This window comes from Microtus oregoni, unplaced genomic scaffold (assembly GCF_018167655.1).
Source record: "Microtus oregoni isolate MIOR12 unplaced genomic scaffold, Mior012 000092F_000, whole genome shotgun sequence".
Taxonomy (NCBI): Eukaryota; Metazoa; Chordata; class Mammalia; order Rodentia; family Cricetidae; genus Microtus; species Microtus oregoni.
Genome location: NW_024544601.1, coordinates 610,044 through 637,116, shown reverse-complemented (window position 1 = coordinate 637,116; position 27,073 = coordinate 610,044). Strand labels below are relative to the sequence as shown.

General features: G+C 42.0%; 1 pseudogene; it reads right to left on the bottom strand.

Annotated features, from left to right (window-relative positions):
* Window positions 1-2,834: 2,834 nt before the first annotated feature.
* LOC121442551 overlaps window positions 2,835-27,073 on the bottom strand; it is a 35,582-nt pseudogene continuing 11,343 nt past the window's right edge.

Genomic DNA, 27,073 nt, shown 5'->3' with positions numbered 1-27,073 from the left:
ACCTGGCTTCTCCAGAGACCCCTTAATGTCAGTTTCCTCAAAACTTCCCAATGAATTAAGTTTGGAGAGCCCCAGATTCACACATATTAAGGCATCCACACTCCTCCACCTGAGTCCTATAGACTTGTAGACTCCATCTCTCCTCTTTCTGGCACTTTTTAAATTAGACCACTAACAGCCCAACAATTTACTAAACTTAGAAAAGTCACCCCCCTCCAGTGCAGGCAAGCCATCTATCCTGTACCTTAACACTGAAATCGAGGAGACCATTTCACCTGTGAGAATCACCACATCCACTTTGCCTAAGAACACATCTCAAAAATACACACATAGAGCAGGACACTATAGAATTACACTGTAGCCCAGGACTACTAAGAGCTTGGAGTAGGAGTAACCTTTCTGATCAAGGTTTTTCTGTCCGCTTCACATAATAGCTACACTATATCTCAGAGGAAAAGAATCAAGAACTATTGGGGGCACAGAGACACTTCTGCTCACACATAAGCACAGGGGAAAGTTGAAATGTTAAATGTGCTGTGATGTCTCTTTTTTAAAATAAAAAAATCAAAGACTTTATTGGATAACATTACACAAGATTCTTTAACATTTAACTCTGAGCAGACTGAAGGTGAGAACAAATGTGTCATTCAAGTCTACAAATGAAATAGGCCTGTGAGGATTTGAAATACAGACAAGGTAGCATGGAGAAGAGCTTAAATATTAAGCAACTAAAGCAATAAAAATGAAGTTGTAACATGGTAGGTCCAGATTTTAAGTACCACCAAGTGTTTGTTTGTTTGTTTTATAATCTAGTTTGTAATAAAATGCCTTTAAGGATGTGTCATGAGGGAAGAATATGTAGGTTAAAACCAGATCTCTCCAAGTGCTTTTGCCTTCTTAATATTACTTTTTGGTCAATTCCATCAGTCTACAAATAAAGATTTCTAAAGCGTAAAGGTTTCCTGATACAATCCATGCATATTTCACATGGCTTGGGAGACACATGGTTCCTGAGTGAGCATAAAAGTTACTGCTGGTGTTGGGGGTCTAAGACAAGACTGACCCCAGAGCCTGGAGCTGTGCTTCAAGTCTTCTCCACAGCTCCCTGCTGTTATAGTTCCTGAGCAAATGTGATAGGATGATGTCATGATGTAGATCCAAAGAGATCATTTGTAAAATGCAGTCAGAACTTGCCAGCACTTGCAGTGTGTTAGGATCTGAATTAAGCTCACTAGACCCCAGACTACCCGGTTTTTCTTCTTGAGTTATATAGCAAATCACAGTCGGGTATATTAAACAATCTAAAAATCCCACCCAGAGCAATAATCCTGAGCAATGGGCTGTTGGGTAATCTCACCCACACAGAAAGTGAACTCTAGAGCCAAGTGCTTGCTCATCTGTTGTGTTTCTTTGAATGAGTTTTTGGAGTTAGTTTCTTTTCTTTTGGCTTTTTTTTTCTTTTTGTGGTAAGTAATCAATATGGTGTTATCTTTCTGGTTTAAAAAATAAATTAGTATTGCCACTAAAAATCTTCAGTTTTATTATTAAAATTACAGCACCATCAAATATAAAATGCTTTAAAATGTAGTACTAAAAGGTCCATCTGATTTTCTCATGTGTTCTCAATTTTTTTGTTTGTTTGTTTGTTGGATTTTCGAGACAGGGTTTCTCTGTAGCTTTTGGAGCCTGTCCTGGAACTAGCTCTTGTAGACCAGGCTGGCCTCGAACTCACAGAGATCAGCCTGCCTCTGTCTCCCGGGTGCTGGGATTAAAGGCATGTATGTACGTAAGCAAAGACAAGGAAAATCTGTGGTCTTTATTAAGAATTCATTTTCCATGCACCAAACGTTTAGGCTGTTTTCAAGGATCTGTTTCTGCCACTTGTTCCTCAGGGCCAAATCTTCCCTGACACCTGCGAGAACTTCCTGCACTGAGAAGTAGGGGCTTCCTGCTGTGGAAAGAGGTCCAGATCAACACTGATGCTGTCACCCTTTCTGAACAACACACTCAGTAGGGGAGAGGCGATGATCAAAGCCTGTCCAGCTCAGGAGAATTATGAGCTAGTTCTTGGGAGTGTACGATTTCATTCCAAGGTCCACACTAGCCTATCCACTTGGGAGTCAAAATATGAAAAGGTAAGAATGTAGTTATGAAAATGTGCACAAAACGTTAAATACTAGTGGCAAATAAATACATCTTAAAATGCTCTAACGAGAAAACATATATTCAAGATAATACAGCCCTGTTTTATTAAAAGAAAGAGAAGATCCACATTTTATTTGTGGGTGGGACGGGGCACTTAGCCATCCTTTCAGCAGGATGTCAGATCATCTTCCTCTTGTTTCTACGGGCACCTGAAGGAAACAGCGGCCTTAGCACTTGTGACCATTGCTGTTTCACAGGAGCGCCATTTAAACACACCTCTGCTCACTTCGGAACTGAGAAACACAATCCTTGGAGAAAGCACAAAGGTTAAGTCTGCAAACCAAACCATCCCATGCCTGGTAGGCCTGTTCAAACCACTGTTCACATTCAAAAGAAGCTACTGTCAGTGGTTCTTCCGCATCACACTGAGTGCATCCTGCACGTGTTCACACCACTTTTCTTCTCACCTCATGCATAAGTTATTGCAGCAGTTTGTTTCTTTTATACATATAAAAATTCCCTAATACCTTTTCTTCCATTCAGTCTACTCTGCCAGTGCCCTGTACAGACGACTGGTTTAGCCACTGCTTTAACATTTCCTTCTTAGTGCAGCTTCAAACTCCCATCTTAGCCAGTCCTGACGCTCTTGCTCTGTCAAAGTGGCACACATCCAGGAAACCAGCAGTCTGTTAATGTCTTTGTGCTGCTGAGCGGTTGGAAGTACAGCGAGACTGTGGCTTAGGGGCCAGCTTGCCACTCGGAATTTACTCCAGTCCTGTCTTCAGAGAAGAGTCATTTTCTTCATTCCTGTACCTTTGTGGTTTTAAACGCACTCGAGGTGGGAGGGAACCTGAGCTAGGATTCTGATAGCGCCGTGTGAAATGGACTTTCGGGTGGCTGTTTTTTGGAAGTAGAGGTTTCACTCTGCTTCTTCTGAGCCTTTTCTTGGCAATTTTCAATACTTCCCGAGCTTTTGCGTGATCCATGTTCTTGCTCTGGAGCACTTTCTTGGTACTTAACTGAGCTTTTGACGTGTTTGCCTGAGCTGTGAGCAATACTGGAAACCCTCACCACAGCGTTTCTTCTCTGGCTTTCATTTTGGTTTTTCCCATCCACTTTATGGTCAGTTTTCAGTTTCCTGTTCACGGTAGCTACACTGTCATTTCTCCATTTTTTATCTTCATACCTAGAAGAGTCACTGCTACCTTTCCTAATTTCCTTTTCTGCAACAACACTGGTTTTACACTTATCACACAGGACTTGCCTGGGCTGTAGGTTAATCACATACATTATTGAAATGGGTTCTTCCCTGTACATTTTACATTTGAGTCGCTTAATTTTCTGAGGAGGTGGCTGAGGTATTAATTGGTTATATGTGTCCCTGAAAAACAAGGTGGGCGGATAAGGTGCTCCTTCGTGGAAGAGAGGAGGTGGCTTAGAAGTCCACAGGCGCTCAGGAGGAAGGACTGGAGGAAGGTTATCAGGAACAGCACAGTTCACTTCCTGATAGACTTCTATCCATTCTTGGAATGGGTTACTTTGGAGCTGCTTGGCGTTCGGTTTATCCTTACATTCCCTTTGGGAAATACTGTCACAGGGATCCCATGGGGCCCAAACTGCTCCACCAGAATGGCTGTATATTTTTCCCACCAAAAGTAGAGCTATTGCACCATGCGTTCATGGTCTCTTTTTAGACAGGTCCATGAAGACCCCGGAGAAGAGCACAGGAGGCAGTGCCGGGGCTGCCAGGGGCTCCGGAGTCTTTGCCTGGGCCTCAGGGCCACCGACCAGCTCCCCTGGAAAACACTGTGGTCTCCACCTCAGCAGCCAAGGCCTTCATTTTCTCACTGATCTCTCCCTCCTCTGACTCGGGATGCGGTGGCATCTGTGATGTCTCTTAAAAGAAAGAGATGTACAACCTTTTTATGCCCAGAAGACTCTGGGAATGGATCTGGTTTATGGTTCTGGTGCCATGTGTAAGACCAGGCCATACCTGGCTTCCCCAGACTCTTTTGTGTATCTCGCTCATGCTATCGTTTCTCTGTCAATCTTTTTGGAGGAGGTCACACGCACTTAGAAAAGTGTTTCAATATAATCGTGTCCTAAACACGAGATCAAGTTAAGTAACACCAGAAAACTTTTTCCAAATTTGTGCAGTGTTTGAATATGTTTAAAGTACACTGCCCAGGGTCAGACTCTCAAAGTTTGAACCAGCACTGGCTGATGAGTCCTGTTGAACCAGACTTCCTTCTTACCTCACTGCTGGCCATGGTGGTCACAGAGGACCTCCTCACACATAGAACACAGCAAAAGAAGTATATGCATAGATTAAAATTCTACTGTTTTACCAGAAATATGCACAATTTCTTATGTCAATTATATTTTTTATTTAGTTAAAAATACCAATCCAAATTCCCACTCTCTCCCATCCTCCCATTCCTTCCCCACACCTCCCTACCCCACCCCCCTCTAATCCTAAAATAGATTAAGGCACTTTGTTTTGTGGAAGGTCCAAGGCTTTCCCTACTACATCTAGGCTGAACAAGGTACACATCCAAAGAGAATAGGATCCCAAAAAGCCGGTACATGTAGTAAAGACAAATCCCAGTGCCGCTGTCAGTGGCCCCTCAGTCTGCTCCAACTGTCAACCATATTCAGAGGGACTAGTTTGGTCCTATGCTTGTGCTTCCCATCCAACTGAAGTTGGTGAGTTCCCATTAGCTTAGGTAAACTGTTTCAGTGGATGAAGTCTTTGTGGTCTTGACCTCTTTGCTCATATTCTCATTCCTTCTACTCTTCCACTGGACCTTAGAAGCTCAGTCCAGTGCTCTGATGTGGGTCTCTGCCTCTAGTGCCAACTGCTGTTGGACAAAGGTTCTGCAGTGATATTTAAGATAATCATCAGTCTGATTACCTGGCAAGGCCAGTTCAGGCACCCTCGCCTCTACTCCTTAGGGTCATAGCTGGGGTCATCCTTAGGAATTCATGGGAATTTTTTTAGAGCCAGGTTTCTTGCTAACCCAATAATGGCTCCCTCAATCAAAATATCCCTTTCCTTGCTCTCATATCTGTCCTTCCCCCATCTCGACTATCCCGTTCCCTCAAGTTCTCCTCAACCCCCCGCTTCTTCCCTCCTCTTTCCCTACTCCCCTTCCTTCTACACCCCATCCCGATGCTATCAAATTTTGTCAGGTGATCTAGTCTGTTTCCAATTTCCAGGTGGATCTACATATGTATTTCTTTGGGTTCACCTTATTACTCAGCTTTTCTAGGATCATAAACTATAGGCTCAATGTCCTCTGTTTATGGCTAATATCCACTTTTGAGTAAGGACATACCATATTCAGTTGTGCCTAGCTCTATTGCCTCTTTCCTGGCTGCCACCTTTCATCCTGCTATCTCTTCACCCTACTCCCCACATTCTGAGGGTCCCCCTCTTTGGAAATAATCTCACATCCTGTGTACAGATATGTGAATCAGATCCTACTAAATTCAGTTATGTCCAGACACACACACACACACACACACACACACACACACACACACAGGGTATGGCCTCTTCAACATTCCTGACTGACATCAGAATGAATTCTAAATTCCTTGATTCCTATGGGTGATAAGTCCTGGAGACCGGCAACATGCCTCACATCTACAAGGGTCTCCAACTCCCATGAATACAAGGGGGAGAAAGACAAGTTTCTACCTTCCAAGGCTGGGTGACCTAGGAGTGCAAGTCCAGTCTGCTCCTCTAGTGACTCCAGCTGAGTATGTTCTCTCAAGACTATTGGTAATGTTTCTTTGTTCAGTGATAGAGATCAAAAGCAAGGCTTAAAACATAAAAGGGGGTCCTTTAATGATGATGTACACATCATCTAAACAAGGCTGGCTTTACTTTACTTCAACATACAATGGTATGATCCAAAATAGAGTCCGATCCCTCTTCTTACTTGCTCAGAGCTGACTGCTTCATGTCTACACCTTGCACATGTATACAAGAAGAGGACTGTCCCAAACCTAGTGATCATCCAGAAGCCTGTCCTCAAGCTCTTGGTTGTGAAATACCTGATGATCTGCGTCATACCTGGGCCCAGAGGAAATTCCCACTACTGGTTCCGACACTTTTTTCTGAATGCTTTTGTTCCTCTCAGCCACATGGCCCCTTCTCTCATGTCCTTTCAGATTCCATCACATTACAAGGTGATGGCTTTCTCTATGGTTCCACAAATGACAAAGGACCTCTTTCACTTCCTGAACCAAAACATCATTCTGACAACAAAGGTCAAGGAGAAGACCACCTGCTGCCAAATCCTGCTAAAACTATGATGTCTACCAACATACAAGCTGAAAACTTCCTCAATCTCAACAGCTCTACACTGGCAGTAACATTTATCAACTTTGCTCCTTGCTAAAACAATCCTACCACTTCAGAACCTAGGACCTTGCACAGAACACAATTCATGTCCACTTGCTTTTGCTTTGTTAAATACATAACAGCTTTCATGAATCAAGTCAGTTTCTAAAAAATCGCCAAAAGTAAAATTCTCACAAACAAATCTCTATGCTCAGAATAAAAGAAAGTGTTTTATTGGGGTTTTTATTGCTGTGTTTAAAAAAATCAAAACACCAAAGCAGCTTGGAGAGGAAAGGGTTTATTTCATCTTAAAGCTTGTAGTCTGTCATTCATGAAAGTCAGGGCAGAAACTTAAGGTAGGAACCTGGTGGTGGGAACTGATGAAGAGGTCGTTGAGGAGTGCAGCTTATCAGCTTGCTCTTGATCACATGCTCAGGGTGATTTCTTACAGCATTCAGGACCAGTGCACAAGGGTAGCACTGCCCCTAGTATGCTGGACTCTCCTACATCAGTCATCAATTAACAGAAAGATCTACAGACATGCCTAAAGGCCAATCCCAAACAGAAATATTTTTTCAACTAGGATTCCTTTTTCCAAAATGACCCTAGCTTGTGTCAAGTTGATATACAAGAAGCAATAACCAGGGGGACTTTTACAACTTTTGCAAATAGTTTTTATGTGCCAGTGGCTGATGCAGGGTCAGGGAAGAATAGCACGTGCTGACTAGTAAACACAGCAAGACGGGCCTAACGCAGATGCCTTTCTAGTGGAGGAAGACTGGCGATACCTGCAGAAAGTGGATCTCTCTCTCTCTCTCTCTCTCTCTCTCTCTCTCTCTCTCTCTCTCTCTCTCTCTCTCCCTTGCTCTCTCTCTCTCTTTTTCTCGCTCTGTCTCTCTCTCTGTCTCTCTCTTCTCTCTCTCTCTGTCTCTCTCTGTCTGTGTGTGTGTGTGTGCATGCAAGTGCATATAAAATAATCCGAAATTACAAAATAACAATGCCCACATTTCGACAAGAGAAGAGTAATGAACTTCAATACAGAAAATGAGTCATAGTATATGAGTTCTAAGATAAACTCAAGAAAACAGACAGCAACATGCATTATACGTATGCCTGGTTCAAGGAACTATGGATGATTAACATCATTGTCACACGGTAAGGATAAAAAACCGAGAGGCTCCTTACCACAGAGAAAGCATAATGCTGAGAGAGTTCAAGGCAGAAGGGCAATTGCACAGTCTGGCCCACACTAATGATTGTTTAGGGAGCGCATGACGCAGAGTTAGAGCAGTAGGAACAGAGTGTTTCAAAGCAAGCATGAAAAGAAATGTCAATAGGGCGCTCGGCATTCAGTAGAGTGTTCTGCAAACGGTGAGAGCAACGCCTACGATGTAGGACACAGAACAATTCTGATGTATTTGCGATGAGAACAAACAGCACTAACACAATTTTTTTACATGGTCAGAGCAAGGTTTGGAGAGCTGCAGAGATGACTCAGCAATGCAAAGTGCTTTCTGCCCTTTTAGAGGACTTGATGGGAACCCATCATTTTCACCAGACAGCTCCCAACCAGCTGAAAGCCCATCATCTCTGAGGACCCCAGGGCCATCTTCTGGCTTCTGTATGTCCTCACCTGACCCCACATGCAATTACACATGGCTTAAACATGTGCAGGCCAACAAACATATCGCTAAGAGAAAATTAAATGAGTCCAAAGAGAACAGAGAAGCAGGTTTGAGAGTGTGCTTGGCACACAGGAAGAACACTAACCCTTAATGCCTTACTGTGGGAAATATTCATTTCATTTATTATAACATTTATATTAAAGATTCCAGGGCTTTGCTTGTGATTGTGAATGACAGCTACATTCTTCTCATCATCAACTTCCTTTCTGTCTGAGGCTGAGGAAACGAGAGAAAGACAAGAAATGCCAATGAATTCGCACTGCTACTCACACAGTCTTCAACTCTTCCTCCTGCCATACCAAGGCTTCACATTCTCCTTCTGCCCCATAGCAGAGCCAGCATCCTAAGAAAACCCTCTGCTCAGATCACAGAGGCAGCCTCACTGGGCCTCTATACAGCCTACACATTGAGAGCTGACCTTGGGTTTGGGAGCCCAGATCATCCTGAGTAAAGACAATTCCTTTTATCCACAACATAATCCTATTATCCAGAGAAAGCTTCCATGTTGCACTTCAAAGGATTAGAATAATCACTGATTTGGGGGAACCAATCATCACAACATAGAATTAAAGTATGTTTTTAAGGGTGAGGGAGAGATGTTGAGGGTTCATGTATAGATGTAGTCATTATTCTTCATGGTTTCTGTCCTCTTAAAATGTTAGGAGAGCTTTCTGTTTTGCAACCTGTGGTTTGTGGTGCTCTCACGTCTCCTCTTGGGTCCTGATGTGGAGAAAGGTTGCCAAATGAGGGCTGGTTCAGGAAAGAAGTGTTCACCCCATTTCATCAGACAAGCAGAGAGCTGGTTCCAAGCTCATGGCCATAGGCCTTCTCTGTGCTGTCTGATAGCTCTTGCTCAGAGAGGATAACAGATTTAGAATAGCAGCAATACTGTTCAAAGGTCATTCCAGCTATGAGCTTCTGCCCCACCCCTACTATTATGTGTAGATTTGCCACCTCCTCCCACTAGAACATACTTCCATCCATATTTCATTTAGTGTGATATTGTGAAGGCAATGGTGTATAAATGACACCGAGTAGAACATGACATATTGCAGGTTATCCTGCTTTCCATCAGAAGTGCAGGCACCCCTGAGCCCTTCCTGAGCCATGTGGACCTGTCTCCTCCCCATGCTGCTTCCTTCCACATCCTTTACATATTAAGGGTATGTATCAGTTGTATTTCTACAGTGCTTTACAAGTTACAAAGCATCTTCTCATGCATTTTCTGTTTCTAAGGTTTTCCAGCATATATTGTTTATATTTGAGAGTTTCTTATAACACTTTCACATATGAATATAATGTATTTTATGTCATTCACTCCACATTATGCTGTCTTCACTGCCTCCCACTCATAATGATGCGCTTTTAGATCCCACTCATTTCTACTTTCTACTTTCCTGTTGGTTTCTTTAAGGGGAACCAATATTTTGATCAGGGTTTCTTAGGGGAGCCTAGGTGAAGGGTTATTTGTATTGTTTGCAGCTATCCAGTGGCTACAACACTAAAGAAAATCTTCCCCACTCCTTGGGTAAAGGGTCCTTAGAGAAGGATTAGACATTTTTGTCCCTTACCAAGAAACTATTAACTGCTATACGCTCCCTGAGAACAATAGAGCCTGTTGAGGCCCTCCCACCCAGACAAAGTGTGGAGTGATCTATAGGTCTTGTTTGTGCATCTTTAATGTGCATCCTCACATCTGAGGTATCATAGCCTTTCATTTCTACTAAATAAAGAGGACCCCAGAAGTGTGGAGTAATAAGGAGTGCAGTAAATGAATCATGTTTCCTGAACTGAAACTTCTGATTATATCCTTTTTCCAGTGTGAGATTCACAAAAAGTGAAAGTATTCACATAACTAGGGGTGTGAATCCAAGAAGATTTGGGGAAGAAAAGCAATAAAGGAATCCACAGGGTCTGTGAAGGGCAGAGATGCTATGAAATATAAATCTTTGCACATAAGCATGTGTGGAGAGTAAATAAAAGAACAAACAGAGGGGAGAAGACGCTGCTAGACCAGGATGGTGTGCAGAAATGATGTCAAGGAATAAGAAGGCATGACTGTGCAACACGGATGTAGGTACCAAAGAATGTGGTGCCAGGTACAGCATCACACCTTCCCCCACTGAGAGAATACTGCATGCGGTATTAGAAAAGGTGTCACTTTACCAATACTGCGGAGATCAAGAGGTTTCATGAGCTACTAGTGTCGAGGTAACTTTCACTCTTCTTGTTCATTCGTAGCATAGGGAAACCATGCACAATCTGCGGGAAAGAAGACACATGTGAGCTTAGAAGCACTCTATTCCTGTTGTTTCTAAATCAGGTTATTATTATTATTCTGCCTTCTACCCTGATATATTTTTATTTTAAATAAGATACTTTCCTTTTCATCAAATGAAGCATTTTGCTGTCCCAAAATGTATTGTTTTAAATTAACTTGCTAGAGTTATCATCCAAAAGGCTTACATTCACTATGATGTATTCATAAGAGCACATCATTATACTTTCTCACATTGCTCCTGCCGTTATCCTTTGCTGTGGCCTCCTCCCATTGTGTACTCCCTAAAATAGAGTTGATTCATTGTGTGAAAGACAATCTGAGATATTTATCTCACCTTTCATCTCATTACAGACACTGCTTCAGTCAACCCCCACCAATTTTGTTCTATATCAGTAAAATTTTAATGTGCTATGTAAAAAATTAATCAACACTAGAAATTGCATGGAACTCTGGGTGTATATTGAAACTTCTATCCATCTGCAAGAGTTGTGTAATTTGATTTTTTTCTGTTGAGAGGGAGAGCAAGAGAGAGAGAGAGCACGCGCAAAAGAACAAGAGCGAGGCGGAACAGAGATCTATGATGGTAAGTGAACAGGGAAATGCTGGGCTAAAGGATTCTCCTAAGCCAGGCTTAGTAGTGGATAACGCACACTACAGTGTTGTGCTACAGAGTCTCACTCCATGTGTAGTGTGTGTATGTCTTGTGTGTGTGTGTGTGTGTGTGTGTGTGTGTGTCTGTGTGTCTGTGTGTGTGTGTATACTCCTGTTTTAAGGGAAAAGGGTTGGGATGATGGCTGCAAATTCAAAGGGAGGTTGGTCTTTCTCAGTTCTCTGTGTCCACTAGAAAGAAGAAAAGTAGATCAATTAATTGAAATGTATTTCAAGACTGCTACTTGGCTGTGTGCAAAAGAATTGTGGCATGGAGAGTTATGATTTCTGATTCTGCCAGGCCAGACTCATGCCAGAGGATTGTGGAGTGTTTCAAAATCCATTAGTCTGATGCCTCCCAAAACTTTGGGAACATTTTTGATAATACACTTTGGGGGTCTCTGGGAGCTTGAAGATTGTAGCTTTATCACAGAGATTGTGGCAAAATTAGTTCCTCACACAGAGGGTATTTGGTGTTACCCTAGAATGAGAAAACCTCAGGACATTTGGTTGATATTGAAATTTCTTAAGCTAAGAAGAGTAGTGTTTCCCTCAGAAATAGGCAAACCTGGAAGTCTTTTAGACATCAGATGGTTATAGTTTTGGGGTTCCATGGCAGAATGCCAAGAAAAAATTTTACCTAAAAGTCCAATACTAAGGTTTGAGGATAACTGAAGCCACAAGAAAGGCAAAAGGCACTTGGATGGTCTATCCAGGTATAAAAGGAGGCAGTGCTTTTGTTTCTAGGCTGCCCAGTTCCAAATTAATCACACAGAAGCTTAATATTAGTTACAAACTGCTTGGCCTATTAGCTAAGGCTTCTTACTAACTACTTCTTACAACTTAAACTAACCCATCTATTTTTATCTGTGTGTTCCCACATGACTTGGGGCTTTACCTGTGGTCTTGTATATCTTCCTGCTCTATAGCACACTGGTTTCTGCCCAGACTCTCCCCTTTTCTTTTCTTGTATTTTCAGTTTAGCTTTTCTGCTTGGTTCCATCCTTCTTTGCTATAGGCCAAATCAGCTATTTTTAACCAATGAGAATAAAACATATTCACCTCATACAAAAGGGTTTTCCCACAGCATTTCCCCCTCATCTAAAACAGCTGTAGGACTGCTGAGATAATCCAGTTTCCCAGACTACCCCAGTCAAGACTGACAATTATCTAAAATTTTCTCTAGGTGCCTCAAAGATTGATGGCCATCTATCAACAGGAACTACTCTAGAGAACTATGCCCAAATTTCCAATTGATTGTTCACAAATGTTTGTTTTCATTTCAAGAGGGCTGGCTAGAAATTTGTATTGATCTTAGTCAATCCCTTTCTAAAAGTAGAAAGGGTGATTTGTGGATTAATATTCGGGTCTTCGATTCGATTCCATTGGTCAACGTCTCTGTTTCTATGCCAATACCAAGCTGTTTTCATTACTGTGGCTCTGTAATAGAGTTTGAAGTCAGGGATGGTAATGCTCCCGGAAGTTCCTTTATTGTATAGGATTGTTCTGACTATCCTAGATTTTTTGTTTTTCCATACAAATTTGATTATTTTTCTCTCAAGGTCTGTGAACAATTTTTGGGGGATTTTAATAGGGATTGCGTTGAATTTATAGATTTTCTTTGGTAAAACTGCCATTTTTACTATGTTGATCCTACCCATCCAAGAGCATGGGAGATCCTTCCATTTTCTGGCATCCTCTTCAATTTCTTTCTTCAAAGCCTTAAAGTACTTGTCAAATAGATCTTTCACTTCCTTGGTTAGTTTAAACCCAGAATACTTTATGCTATTTGTGGCTATCACAAAAGGAGAAGTTTCTCTGATTTCCCTCTCTGCTTTTCTATCCTTTGTGTATAGAAGGACTACTGATTTTTTTTTAGTTGATCTTGTATCCTGCCACATCACTGAAGGTATTTATCAGCTGTAGGAGTACTTTGGAAGAGTTTTTGGGGTCACTGATGTACACAATCATATCATCTGCAAATAACAAAAGTTTGCTTTCGACAAGGGAGCTAAAAATATACAATGGAAGAAAGAAAGCATCTTTAACAAATGGTGCTGGCATAACTGGATGTCAACCTGTAGAAGAATGAAAATAGTTCCATATCGATCACCATGCACAAAACTCAAGTCCAAATGGATTAAAGACCTCAATACAAATCCAAACACACTGAACCTGATAGAAGAGAAGTGGGAAGTACTCTACAACACATAGGCACAGGAGACTACTTCCAATGTATAACCCCAGTAGCACAGACATTAAGGGCAACAGTGAATAAATGGGACCTACTGAAACTGAGAAGATTCTGTAAAGCAAAGGACACTGTCATTAAGACAAAAAGGCAACCTACTGACTGGGAGAAGATCTTCACCAACCCCGCATCAGACAAAGGTCTGATCTCCAAAATATATAAAGGACTCAATAAACTGGACATGAAAATTCTAATTAACACAATTAAAAAATGGGGTACTGAACTGAAAAGAAAATTCTCAGCAGACGAAGTTCAAATGGCCAAAAGACACTTAAGATCATGCTCAACCTCCTTAGCAATCAGGGAAATGAAAATCAAAACAACACTGAGATACCATCTTTTTTTTTTTTTTTTTTTTTTTTTTTTATTTTAATTTACTGAGATACCATCTTACACCTGTCAGAATGGCTAAAAACAAAAACACCAATAATAGCCTATGCTGGAGAGGATGTGCAGTAACAGGAACACTCATCCATTGCTGGTGGTAATGCAAACTTGTGCAACCACTCTGGAAATCAGTGTGACGGTTTCTCAGGAAATTGGGAATCAATCTCCCTCAGGATCCAGGAATACCATTTTTGGGAATATACCCAAGAGATGCCCAATCATACTACAAAAGCATTTGTTCAACTATGTTCATAGCAGCATTATTTGTAATAGCCAGAACCTGGAAACAACCTAGATGCCCCTCAATGGAAGAATGGATAAAGAAAGTGTGGACTATATACACATTAGAGTACTACTCAGCGGTAAAAAAACAATGATATCTTGGATTTTGCATGCAAATGGATGGAAATAGAAAACACTATCCTGAGTGAGGTAACCCAGACCCAAAAAGATGAATATGGTATGGACTCATTCATTAGTGGACTCTAGCCATAAACAAAGGACATTAAGCCTATAGTTCACAAGCCTAGAGAAGCCAAATAGCAAGGTGAACGCAAAGAAAAACATATATAGACCCTCCTGAAAATTGGAAGCAAACAAGTCTGCAGGGCAAAAGTTGGGAACATAAGGGTGGGGGTAAAGGTGGGGGTGGCAGTAGGAGAAGGGGAGAGGGGAGAGAGGAAGAGAGAAGGGAAAAGGGAAAGACTGGAGAGTGCTTGGGGAAGTGAGAGGGTAGAGATGGAGGAAGGGCGGATATAGGAGCAGGGAAGAAGATATCCACATTAAGGGAGCCATTTTAGTGATGGCAAGAGACTTGGCTCAAGGGGGGATTCCAGGTATCCACGGGGGTGTCTTCAGCTAGGTCCTTGGGCAGCAGAGTAGTGGGTGCCTGAACTGGCCTTGCCCTACCATCACACTGATTATTATCTCGAATATCACCATAGAACCTTCTTCCTGCAACGGATGGAGATAGAGACAGAGACCCTCATCAGAGCAACGAACTGAGCCCCCAAGGTCCAGTTGAAGAGCAGAAGGAGGAAGAAGATGAGCAAGGAAACCTGGACCGCGAGGGGTTTGTCCACCCACTGAGACAGTGTGCCTGTTCTAATGGGAGTTCAGCAAGGCCAGCTGGACTGGGACTGAATGAGCATGCAATCAAACACAGACTCTCTGAATGTGGCTGACAATGGGGGCTGACTGAGAAGCCATTGATAAAGTCACTGGGACTTGTTTCTACTGCATGTACTGGCTTTTTGGAACCCTAGTCTATTTGGATGCAAAGCTTCTAGGTCTGGATGTGGGGGGAGGGCCTTGGACATCCCACAGGGCAGGGTTCCCTGCCATCTCTTAATGAAGGAGGAGGAGGGAGGAGAACAGGACAGGAATGGGAGGAGGGGAGTAAGTGTAAATTTTTGGATGGAAAAATAAATAAATTTTAAAAAAGAAAGGGTGATGTGGTATGGAAATGGGGGAAAGAGTAGATAATTAAATATACCTTAATCTAAAGAGCAATTGTTAATCTCAAAATATTTTATATTGGCCTGGATTTTACTTCATGGAATAAATTTAAGACTAATTTTGTTAGTCTATATGTATATTTCTACTCTTTCTTAGGATATTGTGTTTATACAGCTCAATTAAAAATGTAATATATAATTAAATAGAAATTTGCAGACTTAGTCATCTGTAAGAATCAAACTTAAAGTCATATCAGTTAGTTTTTCTAGTTATAAAAATGATGGAACAAGGTCATTGGCTAATAAAGAAACTGCCTCGGCCCATTTGATAGGCCAGCCTTTAGGTGGGTGGAGTAACAGAACAGAATTCTGGGAGGAAGAGTAAGTGAGCTCAGACTCGATAGCTCTCCTCTCTGGGGCAGACGCGATGAAGCTCCGACCCAGGATGGACATAGGCTAGAATCTTCCTGGTAAGCGCACCTTGGTGCTACACACATTAATAGAAATGGGCCAGGCAGTGTTTAAATGAATACAATTTGTGTGTTGTTATTTTGGGTAAAGCTAGCCGGTAGCTGGGAGCTGGGTGGCAGGAATGCAGCCCGCAGCTCCTTCAACATACAAAGATACATTTCAGATAGGTATTCTTCAAACATTTCAAAGACCTACAAAATATGGCATTTAAGAAGTTTTAGTAACATACTTTTCATGACAGTGAGACACATCTACTCTTGGCAGCACCAATGTATTCCAGTGAAGATGATGGACAACAAAGAAACTCTGTGTAGAGTCTGATCTCTTAGTGACAAAAGCTAACCATGTGTGCAAAGAAACTGACATTGCCTCAATTGCTGACAGTTACTCTCTAAACTGGACCAGGAGGACCCGTGAAAGGTGACTGCTGACCTTCACAGACAAGTCTGTCAGATATGCTAGGCCTATAGGCCAAAGATGGATGCCCCCATGTTACAGAGGAAGCTTGGGTAACTGCCCAGGCAGCCAGCTGTTTCTGTCATTTCTCACACGTTTTGGAAGTTGCTTGTTTGCACTTCCTGCTTACTCAGGTAATATTTCCTTCCCGGGCCTCCAATGGAGTTGAAGACTTTATAGCTATAATTATAGTTATTTTTTAGTTATGATAAAAAGGAGATTAGATATAAAAAATTAAACTCACAAAGACAGGATAATTAAATATTTTCTTTAATTTTGTCAAATACAAATAGACTAAATACAAATTACTAGGAACTGTAATTCCTAATTAATAGCATTTATTGTCTGTAATTTTCTATGTTAAAGTTGAAATCTTCCTTTTTAATTAGACAGAAAAGGGTAAGTGTTGTAGGATAACCCTTCTAAATGCTGTAAATATTTATTCTTCTCATTGTTTAATAGAGAAGCTATTTTGACCTATGGCAAGGCAGGATAGAGCCAGGTGAGAATTCCAAGCAGAGATATGGGAGAAGAAAGGTAAAGATAGAGAGATGCCAGCAGCTGCCCAAGAAACAACATGCCAGGAGACCAATAAAAGAGAGAGCCACAAGACAATATATAAATTAATAAATGAGTTAATTTAAATGTAAGAACTAGTTAGTAATAAGCCTGAACTGTCAGGATCTAGGTTAAATACTGCTGAAGTCCTAGCCATGGTGGGTTTGTATGTTCTAGGGTAGGGTCATGAGACTTAGAAAAGTTAGGTAGGAGGAACAGACCTAAGAAGGAATCACAGACACATAGGATAGTACTGAGAGGGAAACTCCTGAATGCTGAATTCTGACTTCTGAGTCCGCCCATGCTTAATTTTCCATACACTATTATACGCCAATACAACAGGAAGAAGAACACAAAAGACTGCTTTAACGTGATACAAAGAACAACTGGAGCACGTACTTGCTTCAATACTTTGAGACATCAAGTCATTAATTCTTGAGAAATGCATTCTGTTGTTTAGGCAATGAGCCCACCCTAGACCAAGTATCCTAAAGGCAACCACTTTCTAGGTCAAACCTCCTAACTCCAAAGAAGGAGCAGAAGTGTGCTTGAATTCTCTGACATTTGGTCAGGATGGAGTGGATCTATCTGTATGGACCATCTTAATGTTCAAAACACCTAGTAACCACACCCTACATCAGGGCGTTTAGCCACACTTGTTGACAACAACTTTGAGCAAGACAAAACTCTCTGACCTTCAGGCAAGGTGGAAATAGGCTCATACTTTTGGGCCTCCACACTGAATTATTGGTCAAACAGTTTACAATTAATATTAAGCTTCTGAGTGATTTAGAAGTGGCTGTGGGACAGGACAAAGACAGCAAAATCTCCTTTTATATACAGGCTCTTGGAGATCTAACTGCTCAATTTTAACTTGTTATATATCTCAGAGTGTATTGGCATATCATTTGTATTTTAATAAATAAAGTTTACCTGAAGATCAGAAAAGTAAAACGGCCATACTGGCCAGCCTTACACACCAAGCAATGGTGACAACATACCTTCAATATCAGTAGCCACAATAACACACACTTTTAATCCCAGTAGCCATGCTAATTTGCCATAGAAACCAGGTTCTGGTGGTGCATGGCCTTAATCCCAGTACTACACAAGATTATAAAACGGTGGGCACAGGGAGACATCTCTCACACACAGTCTCATTCTGAGATTCCCGTAGGCAGGATTGTCATTTTGGATTGAGATAGAGCCAGTGGCTAGCTGTTTCACTTTTCTGAACTTCAATTGGATCCAAATTTCTGTCTCTGGGTTTTCATTAACTGTGTTACATCAGAGAGAACCTACCTCTTGTTTCCTGTACCCTGATTACATGAGTTTCTTGAAAGTACAAGACTTTAGGATAAGGGAAGTATCCAAAGAAAAGGTATCAGGATCTGCTCATATCTATCTGGGTGGAGTGTGATTGTCTGTGTTTAGGACATGGCACCGGACAATGTAGACTATAAACTGAAAGTGTTACATGTTTACTATTTGCCTATTATCCACAATACATAATACATGTCCACTCAGCCCTGACCCAAAGAAAGAAGCTTCTTACTCTTTAGCCAGGCATCTTGACTGAAAGACCTTCATAGACCCGCTCTGCCCACTCAGCTTCACTGCTATGGCTACGGCCATTATAAGAATCATTGATCAAGAATCCCATGGCCTGCTCCTTGCAAGTCATGAAAACCAGGATATTGACTAAGATTCATGGAAAGAATCAAACTGTTAGTCCCTCACCAGGCAGCATGAGCAGATGGATACACAGGGAGTTCTGGGATGTTTCCCCATTTAATAATACCCACAGGAACTAAGGCCTACAGGAGATAAAAGCCCAGGACACAGACTTGCACTGTGCTGGCTGATCTCTGCTTTCAGCCATGGACGGGATACAAAGGGTCAGGATGCTCAACAACTCCCTGGACATTTTCCCATGAAGAGAAGGAACATAGCGGAGGGGGACCAACTACAGGCTCAGAAGAAACCCCAGCATTAAAAGGGAATAGGGGACTCTCTGAACCCACAAATTCCTGCTACTTAGTTTAGGCCTGTCATTATGTAGTTTCTTTTCATAAACCCATTAGCACATTTATGCCATATGGCCAGGTTTGCCCACTCTTCCTCAGTGAAGTGTTGAGAAATATCCTGGAAGGCCTAGAGAAGAAAAACAGTAAATTCAGGCAGGCATTTTGTGGGACATTTGTGCCACTTTGTCTAGACTCACTTCTCTGTAACAGGATATCATTGGAATAAGTGGGAGCCATGAGCAACAACCTCTTCTCAAAAAAGTTATAGGTACTGGGTGGTGATGGCCTTAATCCTAGCACTAGGGAGGCAGAGGCAGGAAGGTCTCTGTGAGCTTGAGGCCAGCCTGGTCTACAGGGCAAGTTCCAGGACAGCCAGGGCTATATAGAGAAACCCTGTCTTGAAAAACCACACGAGAGAGGTATAGTTCTTCAATACTGGTTACCTGTTCTCCTCCCTCATATACAAGGGATTGAAACCCACCCAATTTGTGTGGCAATATGTCACCAAACTGATGTCTTTACAGATGCTGGAGAAAGACATTCTGAGTGTGTATATGTGTGTGGAGGGAGATCTGGAGACATCTGCTTGTCATAGGGAGCTTCAGTTCCTTGTCCCAAATACTAACATTTCCACTTTCTGAGAAACCTTACAAAGACTTTTGATCACTGAACTCACCCTGACCAATCCTCAGAATGTCTCACCTTACATGTCTTCTCTGGTTTACGAATGTCTTCCCCAGAGCTCTTGAAACAGGAGCTAACTGTCTTTGCATCACTGGGAACAGTGTGGCATTGATATTCACAACCTGACTGTCTCCAAGCACATGACATGTTAAGATCATGTTGATGAAGACAGCATGGAGGAATAGTTGCACCTAGCACCTGCAATCAGAGTGTGCTTTTCTTTGCCTTAGATTGCCTATTTCTGGGAGCCATCATGGTTGGGATGAGAGGGATTCCATCAGCTTACATAAATTGACTTTGATTCTTTGAGAATAGTCCAGCTCCTGTTCTGAGTAGGTTTTCCTGGAGTATGTCTTGAACTAAAGACAAAAGAGAAAAACGTTGGTTTCAGCAGGCACAAACACTACATACTTCTACCCACGTGTGGACAGTGAAAAGTGATTTCATTAAAAATAATACTCAAAGACTAGTCAGTGAGAACTTGGCAGTGGAGGGTTGAGTAGAGAAAGGTGAAATGTTAACCAAGTGCAGTAAGTAGAAATAATGTCTAGTTGTTTTGTTTACTCCTTGACTGCTTGATTGGTTGATTGGCTGGTTTTTATTTTTGTCAACTTGAAACAAATCCAAGTGTTCAGGAAAAAGAAAAATGAAGCTCAGAAAATGCCTTCAACGGATCGGCCTGTGGGCAGGTCTGTGAGACATCTTCTTTAATAGTAAGTGGTGTGACAGGGTCTATAGGAAGGTGGGCAGTGCCATTTGTGGGAAGGTGGTCCTGGGAGGTACAATGAATGTAACGAAACATGACCCTGGAGCTCAAGCCAGGAAGTAATATTCACATATGCCCTCTACTTCAGTTTCTCCTTACAGGATCCTGCCTTTTTAGTTTTTGCTGTAAGCTAAAATAAACATTTCCAAACTGAATGTTTGGCAGTTGACAACCAGACTACCCTGTGACCTGAACTCATCATGTGCTGTTATCTGACCCACCAAGTTACAAAATAGGATGTGCACAGCAGCAGTCTATCATCAAATGGAAGTGGTACCTATGTGATCAGGACTGAGCAGGTCCTGAAAGCACAAGCAAGTTACACAAAGACACTGCCCACATGCCTATAGTTTCTACTCCTGTTACAACGCTGCCTGTTGACAAGTATGCACCTACAACGTCTTGGGGTGTGTCCTATGACTGGTTGAGTGAGGGAAAGAAGACTGAGGCCTGGTTCACTGGTGGTTCTTCACTTGATGCAGGTACCACCTACAAGTGGACAGCTGCAGCATTGCAACCCTTTTCTGGGACAACACTAAAAGATACTGGTGAAGGGAAACCTTAACAGTAGGCAGAGCTTTGGGCGGTGCACATGGTCATACAGCTTGTTTGGAAGGAGAAATGGCCAGATGTACAGTTGTCCGCTAATTCATGAGCTGTAGACAATGAGTTGTTTGGATCGTCAAAAATTGGGAAAATTAGCAAGAAAGACATCTGAGGAAGAAGTATGTGGAGAGATCTCTCTTAATGGGTAAAGGTTGGAAAGATAATTGCATCCCATGTAAGTGCTCATCCAAAGGTGACTTCAGCTGAGCAGGAGTTCAGTAATCAAGTAGACAGGACAACCCATTCTGTGGACAGTCAGCCTCTATCCCCAGCCATTCCTCTCATTGCCTGATGGGCCCATGAACAAAGTGGCTATGGTGGCAGAGATGATGCTTATGCATGGGCTAAACAACATGGATTTCTACTCACCAAGGTTGACCTGGTTACAGCTGCTGCTGATGCCAAATCTACTAACAGCAGAGACCCAGATATGACACCATTCCCTGGGGTGACAAGTCAGTGACTTGATGGCAGGTTGACCACATTGAACCACTTCTTCCATGGAAATGACAAAGCACTGTCCTTACTGAAGCAAATACTTATTCTGGTTATAGACATGCCATTCTTGTACATATTGCTTCTGCTAAAACGACCATCTGTCAACTTACAGAATGCCTGATCAACCATTTGGCATTCCACACAGTGATCCTTCTGACCAAGGAACTCATTTCACAACAGAAAACTGTGACAATAGGCACACAGTCATGGAATCCATTGACCTTACCATGTTCCCCACCATCCTGTGTAGTAATAGGGGCGGCGGGGCTGCGTCCCCAGCACTCCGGCTGCCTGCTCGGCTAGCTTATGCCCCGAAATAATTACACGGACACTGTATTCTTTTAAACACTGCTTGGCCCTTTAGCCCTAGCCCTTACTGGCTAATTCTGTTATCCCGATCAATCCATCTCTAATAATCGGTGAGCACCGGTCTTACCGGGAAAGGTTCAGCATGTCTAACCTGGCGGCTTGCTTCATGGCGTGTGTCTGCCCGGGAGCGGGGCATGGCATCTCTCTCAGGCGTCTGCTCCCGAGAGGAGAGCTGTGGAGTCTGACCTCACGTCCTCTTCCTCCCAGCATTCTGTTCTGTTTATTCCACCCACCTATGTTCCAACCTATGAAATGGGCCAAGGCAGTTTCTTTATTATAATTAACCAATGACCTTCCTCCATCATTTCCCCTTTTTTCTGTTTAAACAAAAAACAAAAAAAAAGGAAGGCTTTAACTTAACATAGCAAAATTACATATAACAAAACAGTTATCAAGTAAAAATTACAGTTACAGCCGGGTGGTGGTGGTGCACGCCTTTAATCCCAGCACTCGGGAGGCAGAGGCAGGCGGATCTCTGGGAGTTCGAGGCCAGCCTGGTCTACAAGAACTAGTCCCAGGATAGGCACCAAAGCTACAGAAAAACCCTGTCTCAAAAAACCAAAAAAAAAAATTACAGTTACAATATTTATATCTATTTTATCTTTTTTTATAACAATGGAAAACTAGAACTATAACTATCTATCTATTCTTCAACAGCATCAAAGACTCCAGAAGGATATAATATTACCTAAGTAAACAAGAAGTCCAAAATTCTAGAAATGACAGAGACATCTCGCTGCCTGTACAGTCACCCAAAGTTCTTTTGTACCGTTGGGGCATCAACCTTCAGCCTTCAGGCCCATAGAATCCAGTAGACATTTCCATAAAGCAGGAAAATTCAAAGTCAGTTCAGTCACTATCTGCTGTGTCCTGCAGAATGTCTCGCAGACTCTTTCATGAATCAGGAACCCCGAAAGATCATCTCACCTTAGGCAAGTTCAGTAGTCCTCTCTCTGTGGGTTCTCTGTGTCCAGTTTATGCAATAGTCCAGGCAAGAGCAGTTTCTTGCCCAAATGGCTATCAAACTCCATAAGGAGCCTCTTCAATGCCCATCTTCCTCTTGAAGTAGATTGGTGCTTCCAGGAACAGAGTGTCTCATTGTCATGAAAAGTCCTCAGTTATTAAAACATTAAATGTCCTATTCTGTAATCTTTGAAAGACATGAAGAATGTCTATCTAAAATATATCTCTATATATCTCGAAAATCTAACTAACATGACTACAAGCTTTAACTATTATTGATGATTATCCATTAATAACCTACATTTCTTAATTATACAGTACATATTTAAATGAACTACACAATCACAATACCTTAATCAAAATCAGAAACACTTATATATATATATAACAAAATTGACCTTAAATCTCTATCAATAAAGCAAAATCTATACTAATGTAAATTATTCATATCTATATTATATCCCCCTTTAAATGTAAAAGGACGTTTATAAACCATATTTGGGAACATGGGCGCAGTTTTTTCTCTCCAAACTGCTTCCTGCTGAATGGGGGCATCGTTAATTAGGTCTTTCATGGTATAACCTGTGTGCTCAGTTGGCAGTTGAGCGAAGCAATTTTCTGAAGGTGTTCACACCAACCCTTCAGGAGGGCGTGGTCCATCATACCAAATCGGAATAGAAGAAATGAACAGCGTCTCATCCTCTGTGAAAACAGAATAAGAAACTCCTTTCCAAAGCATCATGTCCTTAGATCCAAATTTCAAATTCAAGGCATCAAAATATCTATGTTGGATTAGCTCAGCAGCATTTATAAATAAATATCTTTTAGCATCTGTTGCTCCTTCCTCAGCATTTAAATAATTTAAAGAGAGCATAATAGCATACAGTATCAAAAGTCTCTGTGTATTTTCCATCTTTGTGCAGCTTTGTTTTAACCTCTATTTTGTTTATTTTTACCTTTAACTCTTTGCTTTTTGAGACAGGTTCTCTGTATCTTTGACCTGAAGTAACTCTGTCGACCAGGCTGTCTTTGAACTCTCAGAGATCCGCCTGTCTCTGCCTCCCAGGCATTCGGGATTAAAGGTGTACACTACTACACCTTGAACTCACAGAGATCTGTTTGTCTCTGCCTTCTAGGCACTGGGATTAAAGGCGTGTGCTACCACACCTTGAAGTCACAGAGATCAATCTCCCTCTGCCTTCCAAGTGTTGGGATTAAAGGTGTGTACTACCACACACAACAACTCTCTTCCTTTTTTTTTTGTTTTTTACTTTAAGAACTTCAACTTTTAGTCTGCATATATTTTTAACACACTGTAAACCATTTAAAAATTTTCTTTGTTTTTGAATCTCTCTTTACTGTATATCTCTCTTTTTCTGAACACATGAGTCTTTAATTTACCAAGCAATCTCAGTAGGATTAAAGGCGTGGCTTTGCTGGCTAGATGTAGCCCATTCCTTAGCTTTCCAGCCTCATGGCTGAGGTACTGACTGTAGCCACGTTTACTGCCGGAACTCTATGGCATTTCAAGGTCCCTGCCAGCAAGCGAGCTTCAGCAGCCTGTGCTTGCAAACTGCACGAACCGCCTGCATAATTGTCAGAGTTTGCCCTGGCAGGACAGCCCAGAAAGCCGGCATTTTTAAATGGCACAGCTTTTTTCCTGCTACGGCTGAAAACCGAAAAGCATGCGTTCAGCTTTTCGTCAACACCATTTAAGTGTTTTGTGGCAGGACCTCTTAATGAGCTGCTGGGTTTTGCAGCTAAAGCTGAGTCAGGAAGCCTCTCTTAGATGAGGCGCTTGCTTGCCTCTAGCAAGCAGAGTAGATCCGAGAAACTGTCACAATCAAGAAAACATTCTTTACTCTTTCCCAAGCTTTTCAGGCTTTCAGTGGATACAGTTGTCTGCACGTCTGAGCGCCAATCTGTAGTAATAGAGGCAGAGGGGCTGCGTCCCTAGCACCCCGGCTGCCTGCTCGGCTAGCTTATGCCCCGAAATAATTACATGGACACTGTATTCTTTTAAACACTGCTTGGCCCTTTAGCCCTAGCCCTTACTGGCTAATTCTGTTATCCCAATCAATCCATCTCTAATAATCGGTGAGCACCGGTCTTACCGGGAAAGGTTCAGCATGTCTAACCTGGCGGCTTGCTTCATGGCGTGTGTCTGCCCGGGAGCGGGGCATGGCATCTCTCTCAGGCGTCTGCTCCCGAGAGGAGAGCTGTGGAGTCTGACCTCACGTCCTCTTCCTCCCAGCGTTCTGTTCTGTTTACTCCACCCACCTATGTTCTAACCTATGAAATGGGACAAGGCAGTTTCTTTATTATAATTAACCAATGACCTTCCTCCATCAATCCTGAGCAACTGGTCTGATAGAAAGATGGAGTGGCCTTTTGAGGACACAATTACAGTGCCAATAAAGTGGCAGCAGCTTGGAGGCCTGGGGCAGGGTTCTCCAGAATGTGGTATATGCTTTGAATCAACATCTAATAGATGCCAAAGTTTCTCCCATAGCCTAGATCCATGGGTTCAGGAATCAATGTGTGGCAAAGGGAATAGTTCCACTCACTATCACCCCTACAGACCAGTTAGGAAAATGTTTGCTGCCTGTTTCTGCAGTTTTAAGTTCTGTTGGCCTAGAAGTTTTGGTTCCATATGGGGAGCACTTCTGCCAGGAGCTACAATAAACATTCCATTGATCTGGAAGCTCAGACCCCCCCCCCGGGCACTTTGGGCTTCTGATGCCCTTAAAACAACAGGCTAAGAAAGGAATAACAGTGTTAGGAGGGGTGATTGATGCAGATTACCCTGGGAAAATTGAATTGCTTCTCCACAATGGAGGTAAGAAGGATTATGTCTGGAGTGCAGGAGATCCTTTAGGGCATCTCTTGGTGCTACCGTGTCCTGTCATTAAGGTCAATGGCAAACTAGAGTGGCCTCATCCAGGCAGGATGACAAATGGCACAGACCTTTCAAAACTGAAGGTATGGGTCACTCCTCCAGGAAAAGAGCCAAGGCCTACTGAGGTTCTTGCTGAGGGTGGAGAAATTACAGAATGGGTAGCATAGAAAGGCCTTTATAAATTCCAGCTAAGGTCATGTGACCAATTACAGAAATGAGGAATATAATTGACATGACTATTTTCTGTCGTATTTTGTTAAGAATGTGTTCTTACAGATAGTTGCAGGGTTTTTCTCAATGTCTTTATCATGTGATGTATCACCAATTAAGAGAATATCAATGGTTATCAATTTGTCACTGAAGAGACATTGCCACCTATTCTAAATTTATTATGCGTTTATGGCTGTAAGATAGATAGTTATCTAATGTTAGTTGTAATTATGACCTGGTTAAATACACAACACATTTGATATTATACATGAGATAACTCTACCATGTTGAGGCATTATTATGACCTGGTTATCATTTTCATTTGGAGACTAAACATGACATAAGGAGATATGATTAGGTGTCAGTTGAAGAGGGGTGGATTGTGATGGCTATTTTGGTTGTCAACCTGACTCCATCTCGAATTAACTAAAATCCCAAAATGGAGGGAACACATGGGAGGGAATTTTGCTTAATTTGATGTAGGAAGATCTACTTTTATTCCAGATCTAAGATGTAGGAAGATACACCTTTAATTCAGATCCTATGAGGTAGAAAGATACAGCTTTAATATGGGCCACATCTTCTCTGGAAGCTTATAAAAGGACATGGATGGAGAAAGCTTGCTCTCTTTGCCTGCTTTCTCTCCCCTAGCGTGCAACTACTATTCCCCATCTACTATTACAGCCTATGTCTTTGGTAATGTGTCATGACCTACTGTATATATGCTGCTTTTATTGGTCCATGAATAACACTGTTTTGGCCAATGAATTAGCAGAGTAAAGCCATGTGGGAAATCTGAACAGAGATATAGAGAGAAAGTAGGTGGAATGAAGGACGTGCCTGTAGCTGCTGAAGGAGGGAGACAACAGAAACTTACCAGTAAGCCACAGCATCATGATGATATACAGATTAATAGAAATGGGTCAATTTAAGATAAAAGAGCTAGGTAGGAATAAGCTGAGGTGTTGGTCAAATCATATTGTAATTACTATAGTATTGTGTGATTATTTGGATCTGGGTGACCAGAAATGTTAAGTGTGGACTCTGATTACAAAATGGTGCCCAACATTGGGTGCATATTAAAGAGGTCAACCATAACCACGAATTGAGTATAACAAAGGTTTATTTTGGGGGGATAAAACTCACAGTAAGGATAGAGATCTGTGTTCCTTTGTGTGTACTGGAAGCTGGGAAATGAATCCAGCATAAAAGGGACCATATCCACTTTTCATCTGTGCTTAGCGTATCTCACATCATGCCCAAAATGGGCCAGTATCTAAAAGGCTATTGGCTGAAGGAGTTCCCACAACACTTTGAGATTTTAATTGATACTACAGAGCAGCTGAGATATGCAGCCTCAT